This window comes from Galeopterus variegatus, unplaced genomic scaffold (genome assembly GCF_000696425.1).
Source record: "Galeopterus variegatus unplaced genomic scaffold, G_variegatus-3.0.2 Scaffold5298, whole genome shotgun sequence".
In the NCBI taxonomy this organism is placed as follows: Eukaryota; Metazoa; Chordata; class Mammalia; order Dermoptera; family Cynocephalidae; genus Galeopterus; species Galeopterus variegatus.
The window spans coordinates 14248-27111 of NW_007731409.1; the positions used below are offsets into that span (position 1 = coordinate 14248).

At 35.2% G+C, this 12864-nt stretch overlaps 1 pseudogene; it reads right to left on the reverse strand.

Moving 5' to 3' along the window:
- Nucleotides 1-616: 616 nt before the first annotated feature.
- Nucleotides 617-1890, reverse strand: LOC103604639 (annotated as a pseudogene).
- Between the last annotated feature and the right edge of the window lie 10974 nt (nucleotides 1891-12864).

The following is a 12864-nucleotide window of genomic DNA, read 5'->3' on the forward strand; positions in this document are numbered from 1 at the left end:
GGGGGGGGGGGGGGGGGGTAGTGAGGGGGAGTGAAGTTGAAATTCCCTCCTATTAATGCAGCCTTTCAACATTAAACAGACACTAAGAGAGAAATGGTTCCAACATTTTACTATGTATATTTCTTATGGAGTCTAAGCTGAAAATGCCATGTAAATGGGTCACTGCCAAATTCGGCAATTTAATTTTTCTCCAGTCAAAATAAGAAACAAACCAGTATGAGCTCACTTCTATTAACTTTGAAGGTTTATAGCAGTTAAAGCACTTTTGCTTCTATGTATAAAGGTTAAAAAAAAGTCTTTTTTTTTCATAAAATACAAGAATAACCAATTTCACCATCGAGTAAAAGTAAAACTGGGATTCTTTTTTTCAAATTAGTCCATAGTGGCATTTAGGAACTTAGTTGTAGCCTGCTTTGCTGATACCATGACAAAGCAAAGTACAGGACTGGGTCCGGTTTTGTTTTGGTTTTCTTTTCAATATCTCCAGTGCCCATGGATTAAGTTCTGGAAATGTTCCAATTGTAAGGCAGGGATCTGTTTGGATTCCACCGCGGGTATGCTCTTTGGTTTGGATGCTGGAGGGTGAGGCATGTGTTGCCAGATCCATGTCAATTACCTAGTAGTCATCAAGGTCAAAAGCCTCATCGTCTCTTCCTTGCTATTCCATTCCCTGGACATCTACTCGGTACCAAAAGATACCTCCAGTCCCACCAAATCCTTTCACAAACTGGGATCCTTCTTGTGACTTATTTGTGACAATTTCCAACGTAGCTCCAAATTATTTGCAGTGGTTAGCAAGCCATACCAACAGGGGCAGGCTCTCAGTCAGCTCATGTTCCTGTCCTCTCTCTTTGTCTGTTAAATGAGATTTATCATTCTCTTGTTCTGGAGTTAGAGAATTTTCTTCTCTTCTGTGCCTTGACAATGAACAGATCACAGACCTCATCATATCCAGATTCTCATAGACTATTAGAATCTCTACAGCTCCCAATTCCAAAGGCTTTAGTGTATCTTCAATGCCCAAACAGTACTTGCTCGTGTTCTTTTTGGTTTCATCAGTGTATAATCCTATCAATTTCTTCTCCTGGATGAATTTCACACTGGAGAGGACTTCAGTAGATAACTCAATAGCTTGACTGAATTCATTTTCACCGCCATAGGACAGATTAACTAATTTTAAAATTTTTTACTGCAACCTCTGATCAAACAAATCATATTGACTTAGTTCTGTTTTAAGGTCAGCTGACCCAGCTGAAAAGAGACCAGCCACGTTCACTTTGTCTCTAGAAACAAACAGCTACACAACAGTCTTTGCTACTTTCCGAACATAGTTATGTCGCTTTTCCAGTCTTACATGGGCAAAACATAAGGCTGACTAACCTCCCCTACCGTGTTTCTTTGGGATATCCATAGTCAATTTTTGAAGCACTTTTCTTTTTCAGAGCATGTACGACTGCCATGTATTATAATGAAGCCAAACTTGCTATCATCTGAAAGTAGAGCCTTGGTATGGACTTTGTTGTCACACAAATACAGTGATTTATTAACTGATTTGAAAAGTTCAAAGTCGATGTTGTCGTTCTTTTCCTTTCCTTCTTCTGTTACAATTGTTCCACAGTAAACAGTCAGACAATTTGGAGGTGCTGTGTTATAAGGTTTGAGTCTTTGTTGTACAAATGTAGTGACTCCCACAACTGAAAGGAGGTTTACTTATGACTTAATGATAGATGCAGTTCTAAACTCACCTGTTAACATTTTTTTCACTAGTGAAACCTGGTCTTTGGGAGGAATGATCAATAATTTCATGCTGGTGCCATTGTCGTGGGCTGCCTCCAAGGTCTTAATGTGCTTCTTGATCTAGATCTCCACGTTCCTTCTGGCAGTACTGGGATCATCTGTTGTCTTTCGGCCTCCTCCTCCCTAAGGGCCCAGTCCTGGGCAGCAGTGCCTGCTCCACCCTGGTGGAGGCTCCACAGCAGTGATGGTTCTGAAGTAGGACACTGGCTCCCTCTCTCCAGGCAGCTGAACGTGTTGAAATCTGCTCACAAGGGGTCCCTGACGTTACTTCCTCTGCCAGGGGCTCACATTTTAAAATTGTAATATATTCCTGGTGAATTTATTTTTATTTTTATTTCCTTTTTGTCTTTTTTACTGACTGGTAACGGGATCGCAACCCTCGGTGTTGCGGCCGCACCGCGCTCAGCCAGTGAGCGGGAACCGGTCTCCACATGGGATCCGAACCCTCGGCAGGAGCGCCGCCATGCTCCCAAGCAGCGCGCTCTCCAGTGCGCCACCGGGCTGGCCCTTCCTGGTGAATTTAAACTCCAACCGGTCTCCACATGGGATCCGAACCCTCGGCAGGAGCGCCACCATGCTCCCAAGCAGCGCGCTCTCCAGTGCGCCACCGGGCTGGCCCTTCCTGGTGAATTTAAACTCCTCACTATAAAGTGACCCTCTTTTTTTATGGTAACATTCCATTTTATGAATATTATGTTATCTGACATTAAAAACAATTTCAACATTAGTTTTTTTTAGTGTATCCTGGCTTTGCTTTATTCCATTTTTAAACTTTTTAACTTTATTTTACTTTTAAACATTGTATATGTGTTAATATACATATGCCTATATATTTATATATGTATATGTAACCTTTATATATATGTTTTAATTTTGTCTCTTAAAAGCAATGTATAGTTGTTTTTTGTAGTTGTGATAATCTTTAGTCTAATCATAAGATTTGGTCTGTTTACAGTTAATAAAATTTCTCATATATATGATAACTATCATCATATATCATACTTTTTATGTCTTGCATTTTCTATATTTCTTTTCCTTTCCTTTTTGCCTTCATTTGGGTTGAGTGAACTTTTTTAAAAAATTTATTCTTTCTCCATCCACAGTATGGAATGTATTTACTCTAATTCTATTATTTTTGTGATTATCTGAAAAACTACAAATTAAGTATAACTTAACCCTTATCAAAATATAAATTTAATCAATCATTTTACCTTCTTTTTTTTTTTTTAAAACTTCTGTGGGACTCTTACCATATTTTCAAACTAAGAAAGACCCTCAGAGCACTACTATATACTCTTCCTGACTTACACATAATTTCTGTCATGTATTTTAATTCTTGTTTACTTTTGACTGTAGAAGAAATTTATTTATTTTTATTTTATATTGTTAATATCATTTAAATTTTCAGTCTTAGTTTCTGCATTTTTTGACTCTTCCTTTTTAAAAAAAAATCTCATATCTACTATCTAGGATATCTTTCATTATTCCTGAGGCACACTGTTAGTAATTTTCTTTAGTGTTATCTGTAGGTGGCACAATTTAAGATTCTTTCATTTGTTTAATCTGAAAATAGTTGTATTTGTATTTTGCTTTATTTCTTGTAATATATTTTTAATGTGTTTAAAATTTTTCGATAGTAATTTTCTTTAAGAACTTTGAAGATGTCATTCCATTGTCACATTCCTTCCACTGTTGCTATTGTAAAATTGGTTTAATTATACTCTTTGCAAGAAATTTGTAAAACCTCCCTCCCACTCTTCTTCAACCCAAATTTCTTGTAAGATTTTCTCTTTGATTTTACTATTTGCAATTTTGGTATGATATAGCTGAATGTGAATTACCTTTATTTTTATTCAACTGCTTAAATTTGGGGGATTTGATGGCTTTATGCATTGGCGTATTTAATCGGTTATAACATTTTAAACCATTGCCAGCTCAAATAATGATTTGATCCAATTTTTTTTCTCTCTCTTTTTCTAGAACTCTACATGGATATATGTTATCTGAAACTGTCCTGCATGTCTCTTAACTTCTTGTTTATAATTTCATCATTTGTCTCCTTATGTCAAAATTTCAAAAATTTTCTTCTAGAGGATAAGAGATAACATGCAACAGAAATTATTCATTCCAGGGAAAGCTATCCTAGACAAGCTGTCCAGATGAATTATTAGCTGACTGCAGTTCTATGAGATGTCCCAGCTGAGACCCACGGAACCATCCAGCTGAGTCCAGCCCAAATTGCCAACCCACAGAATTATAAGCTAAATAAATGATTGCTGTTTTAAGCCACTATGTTTAGGGTGGTTTGCTATATGACAGTAAGCAATTGCTGCAAATTACCTTAATTTCAATGGTTTAAAACAATACACAGTATTATTTCTCACAACGTTATGGGGTCATGTTGATGGTTATACTGGTGTGTTCCAGATTCAATTGATCATGAATATTCAGTCAGTTGTCAGGTTGGCAGAGAGCTGGCTGGTCTATGGCTTCATGCACATTTATGGTGGCAATCTAGTTGTTGGTCAGAGTGGTAAGTGACTAGGCCATATGTATCTTATCATCCAACAAGCTACCCATGTTTATATTTATCACCACTGGAAAAAATTCCAAGAGAGAAACCTGTGTGCAAGATCTCGTGAGTCTTAGAACTGGAACACTATCACTTCTGCAGCATTCTAGAAACCAAAGCAAGTCACAAGGAAAGCCTGTATTCGAAGAATGAGGAAACAGACTCCACCTTTTGATAGCAGGCAACACAGAGACGCAATGCAGGTCACATAAGTTAAGAGAGTGAAATTACTGAGTCGATTTTGTAACCTACCATATTTTGCAATATTGCCAAAGTGAGAAGTACAACACAGGCTTTCTGGTAATTAATTTAAACCTTTTTCCACTATATTATTCTCTTTAATTCTGAGATTAATGTTTACATTCACACTCACAGTGAAAAAGCTTGTTCACTGAAAATTTGTGCTCTTCCACACTTCTATCTATATCTGACTTGTTGCTGAATGATGTTGACTGAACATCCAGTATGCTGGTTTATGTGGAACAGTGCAATGAAATTAGAGAGAAGCCTTACACGTGAGCAGTTAGCTTGTGTTTTGAAGAGCCAATTACATCAACAGTTTTGATTTCCACTACATTATAAAATTTCAAAAGTTGCAAATTTCACTCAAGAATAAAAAGTTAAAGGCAGTTTGTTAAAGATGGTAAAAAGCTAATTTTTCATGATGTTGTAAAAGAAATTGTACCATCTATGTGGCAATTAGAGGAAATATTAGAGTGAGCTGTAGGAATTTTGAGGATAAAAACAGGAACTGCAGACTGCATGAGTCCTGAGTCCTTTGCAAAAGATAATCAGTCATGCTATTTCTGCTCTCCTTGGCCAGACATTGCATTAATGAGAATGATAATTATAATACATTACCTTTACAGAGCTCTTTCATGCACTTCCTCTCACTCCAGCCACAAAACAGTCTTCTGAGGAAGGCACACTAGCCCTCTGTTACAGATGAGGAAACAGTCATTCTGAAACAAGTGTATACATAATGGACTTAAACTCAAGTTTTCTGTTTCTTCTTTCAGTGCTTTTTCACTAAGTCAAGCCAACTAAAAACTGTATCGTTAAGGTAATTGGATAGGAAGAAAATCCTGGAAGTGGTAAAGCTTATTGTTGTGGAGTTGTCTAAAAGAATGTCAGTAGTTTAAAATAAAAATACCTTGTTTTGTATAACTTACATATGTGCTCAGCCAAGCACTGAGAGTTTCAAGAACCCAGAGGGAGTATTTGGTGGAATGGAAAAGATATGTCTAAAGCACTAAATGGTACTTAACTTACATCTTTATAAGTAAATCTAGATTGAATTCTTAGTATGATACAATTCAGAGAAAGCATAAACTTCTTAGTGATTCTTAGCTAGTGGGCTATTGCCAAATTAGTTAGATTTGTTGTTGTCTGAAAATTTGACATAGAATTATGTTTGAGTGAATGAGTTATATGTAGAATTTTATGTGCATTTGTGTGAGTGTATGAGTTGACTGCAAACAAGCATTTGTTTTGTGTTGTGTGATGAATTTGTTTTTGAATTGCAGGTTATTTTGACTATCAAAAGAACGATGATCTTAAGAATGCATTATTTCAACTCCCTATAACATAGCATTTTGGGGTAGTTGAACAAAGTGAACTGAAAAAAAAAAAAAAAGCCTGAAAGAATTGTAAATAAAAGCAATCCAAAAACAGTGCTTTAGACTCTTTCATAAGGTATTCATAATGACATGTGATTGAACTTTCTCTTCCCCGACAGGTCTGTAGATCATTAGAATAGATTCACAACCCTCCCCTAGCCCCCATTTTGCATAAGAAGATTTAAAGCACATAAAGATTAGAAATATCTTAGGTAAATTAACAGAAATTTTAAAGGTAAACATGTATGTGTGTCACGTAGTGATCTAGTTATTCATTTAGTAATGTACTTTTGCCTATTGTAGAAAGTTTTTTTTGTTTGTTTTTTTGCAATGTATTCTAAGAAGGCATAAAATTTCAAGTGAAGTGTACAATTTGTTTCCTTTAATAGGCCAGATGGGTTTATGGTTATATCTGCTTTAATATTTTCCCATAATAACATTTTGTAAATTGTGACTTACATGAACTTCACTCATTCATTATTCTGTGTATTATGGAACTTAAATCTGAAGTAAGTAAAGAGGAAGTGAGTAAAATTCTTGATTCATATCTTGTTGGTTGTGAATTACCTTGGGCAATTTGCTTTACCTATCCATGGCTATTTTTTTCCATCTCTGAAACTAGTACAATAGTAGTGCCTGATGCATAGGATTTTTACAGATTAAATGAGATAATATTTGTGAATCATTTAGTACAGCACTTGACACTGTAATTCTCAATTTTGTTGTTATTGTTATAGTTATGATTGTGATCAACTCTTCAGTAGAGGTTAAATAGCCTTTGTGCAGTTCTTTATTAGGCAATTTTTCAATTTTTAGTGTATAATGACAGTTATAATATAAGATTGAGCTTTTACTATAGTTGTGGCTTTGTCTTTACATGGCAACACTAAGTACTTAAGCTGTTAATATTTGTCAAGAAAAATAATATTTAAACAATAATTTCCTGTTTCCAAAGCTCAGCTAAGCAAACTATATTATACATGGTTGCTTATAAGGACCAAGCTCTCAATCTATTCATTTGGATAAGGGCTGTTAATATTTGTCAAGAAAAATAATATTTAAACAATAATTTCCTGTTTCCAAAGCTCAGGTAAGCAAACTATATTATACATGGTTGCTTATAAGGACCAAGCTCTCAATCTATTCATTTGGATAAGGTTTTATCAAATTTCCAAAAGAACACCCAATCCAAAAGAAAATTAAGAATGACTACTCTAGATAATCAAGCATACTGTCCAAAAAAACATTTTGTAATAATAAAAATTCTCTATACTTGTGTTCATTATATTAGCCATTAGGAGTTGAAATGTGGCTAGTGAGTATCTGTCCCTCAATCAAGTCAAACTATAAATAGACCAACTCTTGTCACCATACCCTATTGCCACGTAAAACATTAATTTGAATTATTTGTGATTTTACATGATCCCAAAGACATATTTTGAGAAGTAACATAAAACCAACCTGTGCTGCAGATTCTATTTATGAGGATGCTCAATTTTTTACACATTCCCCTCTCTGTGACAGACTACAGATGACATTTCTTCCTGGTCACATGATCAGGAATAACAGTGCTTTTCCTGAGCAAGTATTTTCTTTTGACTTATGAAAACTACGATGAATTAAATTTTGTTTTCTTTTCTGCAAAGCCTGATACCAGTCTCAAAAATAAAACTTGCCTAATAATGGAAAACAAAATAAAAAAGAGTAATAATATTTTCACAGTAACTGACTCCAAACAGTATTGATAACCTCAAGTATAGTTGTTTTAAGAATTAAAAACATTTAACATTAACATTAATTTATGATGAGCATAAGATTGAAGAATTTTAAGCAAAGGAGGCACTATGTGATGCAAACTACTGAAACCCCAAGAAATTTACCATTAGGCTGTTTACTTCACATTAAACGTTAACAAATTTAGCATCTTATAAAAGAAGCAGCATCACATCTTTAGAAAATGGCTATTTCAATTTAAGACTACAGAATAACCTTCAATGCCTCTTTACTAGACAATTACTGGGTTATGTGCTAACTCTTATGTTTAACCTTTTGAGGGATAGCCACACTGCTTTCCAAGGTGGCTGCACCATTTCACATTCCACCAAAGCATATAAGGAATCCAGTTTTTCCACATTCTCACTAAAACTTGTTATTATCTGTTTTTAATTAAAGGCTTCCTAGTGAGTATTAGGCGGTATCTCGTTGTGGTCTTTATTTGCATTTCCCTGATTACTAATGATATTGAGCATATTTTCTTGTGCTTATTGACCACATATATCTTATATAGGGAATTTTCTACTCAGATCTTTCTCCCATTATCAATGTCTTTTAAAGAAAGAGAAGAAAGGTAGTAAATATTAAGTTACCTGCCCAAGTTCATACAATTAATAATACTTAACTTCCATCTTTATAAGTAATTCTAGCCTAAATTATTAGTATAATACAATTCACAGAAAACAAACTTCTTAGTAATTCTTAGCTAGTGTGCTTTTGGCAAATTGGTTAGATTTCTTGTGGTCTAAGCATTTTACCTAGAAGTATAGATGAATGGATGAGTCATATGTGGAATTTTAAGTCTGTCTGTATATTTTATGGGTGTCAAATATAGCTCATCTGAAACTCATTCTGTTTCTAGAATTGAGGTCCTAAAGACTACATTTATTCTTTTAATCAATCACCTACAAATTATTAATATAATTTCAGAAAATGTTTTCTACATTGAAGAACTATTTCTTTGTGTTTAATGGCAGCAAATACAACAATATTTTTCAATATGAAAAAAAATGTGTAGCAACTCAAATTCTCCAAATAATATGCAGAACTATTTCTTTGTGTTTAATGGCAGCAAATACAACAATATTTTTCAATATGAAAAAAAAAAAGGAGCAACTCAAATTCTCCAAATAATATGTTGAAAAACTAATACAATGATCTTGTCAATTATCCAACATTATAGAAGGATGGGCAATCAGTAAAAAGTGTATCTGTAAAAAGTGTACAGGGAAAATAATTGTGTATAGTACGAAAGGAGGTTTTATTTGTTTCCCTCCAAATCTGTATTTCCTTTAGGCAATGTGTACTTAACACAGAGAAAACACACTTAGGTAAACATAAACATTAAAAATGGGACACTTTTCCATTCAGAACAAACTCCTATGAAAATGTTTTCTGGTCTTTGGAAATTTCAACTCTGTAATCTTTCTGAAAATCAACTTGTCGAGTTTAAAGCTTTTGGGAATAAGAACAAATGCCCTCCCCCCAAAATGCCATAATAGCCTGAGTGTCAGAGAGACAGCAGAGTGCAAAGCAGTGTGTGAAGGCACCTAGATAATAGGGACAGGTCCTGGAAGCCACACTCATCAGGGAAGGTGTGAGGTCTCTGTAACAAAAAAAAAAAAAAAAAAAAAAAAAAAACACCGTTTATTCTAAGACTGAGTTGTTAATTCTCTGCCACAAATGCCACAAAACACAGAGCATAGTGTTCCTCATTCCACTCACTAGCAGCAAATTTTGCTCTGTGTCATATTGGATTGTTATAAAAATGTGATCCTTCCCATGATAAATTTAAGCTTGTCTATCATATTTTATTAAACTTAGCAGCAGCAATATCTTCTAGCATACTATCAGGCCATCTCTATTTAGGATTATTATTTTTTTAACCATAGGTTTTGAGCCATCAGAAAGCATTAGAGCTCTATATTTGTGTGATACTTCTGGAACCTCATATTTCCAAAGTGCATTATGCTGCATCACGTGAAGCAAAGTTAAATAGGGAATGAATTTATTCATGAGGGAAAAGAGTTCGGAGTAACTTACATAGTTCATGCAATCCAGAGTTAAATAAAGATAGAAAGGATGCAAATCCATGGTAAAATGCTTATTGATGTTTTCGTGATCAGGTTATGAAGAATATTAGTTTTGCCCTTCAACATTAAAGAAATTTATGTGAATTATTATAAACTCCTCTTGAGTTTTTAACTCTTATCTTCCAGATTTTGTGTATGATTTACTCACAATATTTTCTATTGCACACAAACTTTCATTAATTTTGTTCAATTATAGCTATTTATAATAGCAATGTAAAATAGTAATCCTACTAAATGTTGTGTAATTAAAATTCATCAGTCATTGTGCAAATCCATTGCAATGTACCATGTTACTTAATATCCTCAACAACTCAATGATGTAGTGTGGAGTATGCATAAAGCAAATGTACTTCATAGGGACTGAATAGCATACATTATACGAAGTTATACGAGTCTGTTTACAGTTAATAAAATTTCTCATATATATGATAACTATCATCATATATCATACTTTTTATGTCTTGCATTTTCTATATTTCTTTTCCTTTCCTTTTTGCCTTCATTTGGGTTGAGTGAACTTTTTTAAAAAATTTATTCTTTCTCCTGTTGTAAGATAAAGAATTGTAACACAGCAAGGTTGCTGGCTCAAAGACAGACAGGTTACTGATTGATATGTAAAGATACTGGGAAATTGCTGTAAGAAGAGAATGTTTGCTAAAATCAAGCTTTTGTTAGTGGATTGACTTATTGCATTCTAGAATGTCACCTTGCTTGTCTTACTGAATGTTACCAGCTTCTATTGTTAAACTTGTTAAGCTATACTTAGCAAAAACCCCACCTATGTTTTCTTCCTGTAACTTCCTGGTCTGGTGAATAAACATGGGAAGAGAACCGTGGTTAATTTCCCAAATGGAAGGAATGCCACTCTCTTGAGGTTCTGGGAGATTAACCTCTTTGGGGGGCTTCTCACTACTCAGCCTACTTATCAATTACAACATTTGTTTAATACTTTGAAGCAACAAGTGGTGACCCCAATGTGACCAATTCTAGGTCCACGGATCAGAGACCAACCTGTCAAGCCTTGGAAAGGAAAAGGAAAAGGACATCCACCACTCATCCTGACAAAAAGGGGAAAAGAAACAGGACACCCGGAAAAAGGAAGAGGACGTCTACTCATCCTGTCAAGAGGGAAATCCTGGTAAGGGGGACTCACCCTGGTAAAGGAGATCACAGAGATGGCTTCCGATTATGTGATTGCATGCCTGCTTTAGTGTTTATCTAGGGCTTTGCCCAGAAGTTTTGCATTCTTACTCTCTGTATTTTCTATCTATTCTTGTGATTATGGGTAGTTTACTGTCTAAGAGGAAAGTTCAATATAGTTGAGTCCTTCTATGTCCTCTTAAGGCAGTAGGTTATAAAGTAACTAACTGTCATCTAAATAAATTATTATTGATTAAAGTGGTTTGGACATTTTGTTGAATTGCTTTAAAAATTATTCAGAACCTTAACAAAAGGAAAAAACGTGTTTATGCCATTAGAGAGTATGAAAAACAATCCTCGCCTCCTCCTCCTTCTCTCCCCCCACCTCCACCTTTGGAGGCAAACAATTCATTTGTTCCCTTGATGGAGTCCTGTCTTAAAGAAGGACATAACATGGGAGTTGATTCTCATCATGTCTTTCCTGTTGTAAGAACTGGGACTCAGTCGAGACATGAAAACCTCCCATTCTCTTTGTTCAAAAGATTTAAAAAGAGCATAACAGAAAGTGGCTTACATAGTACTTTTACTAAGGGATACTTACAATCAATTGCTAATGGGTATAATATGACCCCTTGGGATTGGAAAACACTTGGAAAAACTGTTTTAATTCCTGCTCAATATACTGAATGGCTGCAAGAATATCAGGAAGCCTTACATGCTATTTCACTCAAAAATGTATGAAATGAGGTTCAAATTAGCATGGACATGTTACCTACCAAACAACCAGAGCAGACATAAAGGCTTAGGACAAAATTCCTGAAACAAAATCTAAACTTCAACCTGTTGCTTCCCCTGATGTGTTTTGGATACAAAGATTAGATAAGACTCAGCCACTGTTGACATTATCTGTTGAACAAAAATTAATTACAGATTTGGGGACTGATGTTACCATAATGGCTAAAAAGGATTGGACTCAATTATGCGAAGTAACTTCTTCACCAGTTACACTTACTGGATTAGGTGGATTCAAAATCCCTTATCAAAGTAGAAATCCTTTGTTGTATACTGGCCCCAAGGGACAAACTGCCTCCATTATGCCTTATGTTCCAGATCTACCTTGAACTCTATGGAGCTGAGACCTCCTTGCAGAATGGGAAGTTCATATTGGGACATCTCCTTCAAAATTTATCATGATGGCCATGGCCACAGTCCCACCATCCAAACTACAGTGGACCCCTGGTCCTCCAGTTTGGGTGGAACAGTGGCCTCTTAAAGGGGNCTTGGGATTGGAAAACACTTGGAAAAACTGTTTTAACTCCTGCTCAATATACTGTATGGCTGCAAGAATATCAGGAAGCCTTACATGCTATTTCACTCAAAAATTTATGAAATGAGGTTCAAATTAGCATGGACATGTTACCTACCAAACAACCAGAGCAGACATAAAGGCTTAGGACAAAATTCCTGAAACAAAATCTAAACTTCAACCTGTTGCTTCCCCTGATGTGTTTTGGATACAAAGATTAGATAAGACTCAGCCACTGTTGACATTATCTGTTGAACAAAAATTAATTACAGATTTGGAGACTGATGTTACCATAATTGCTAAAAAGGATTGGACTCAATTATGCAAAGTAACTTCTTCACCAGTTACACTTACTGGATTAGGTGGATTCAAAATCCCTTATCAAAGTACAAATCCTTTGTTGTATACTGGCCCCAAGGGACAAACTGCCTCCATTATGCCTTATGTTCCAGATCTACCTTGAACTCTATGGGGCTGAGACCTCCTTGCAGAATGGGAAGTTCATATTGGGACATCTCCTTCAAAATTTATCATGATGGCCATGGCCACAGTCCCACCATCCAA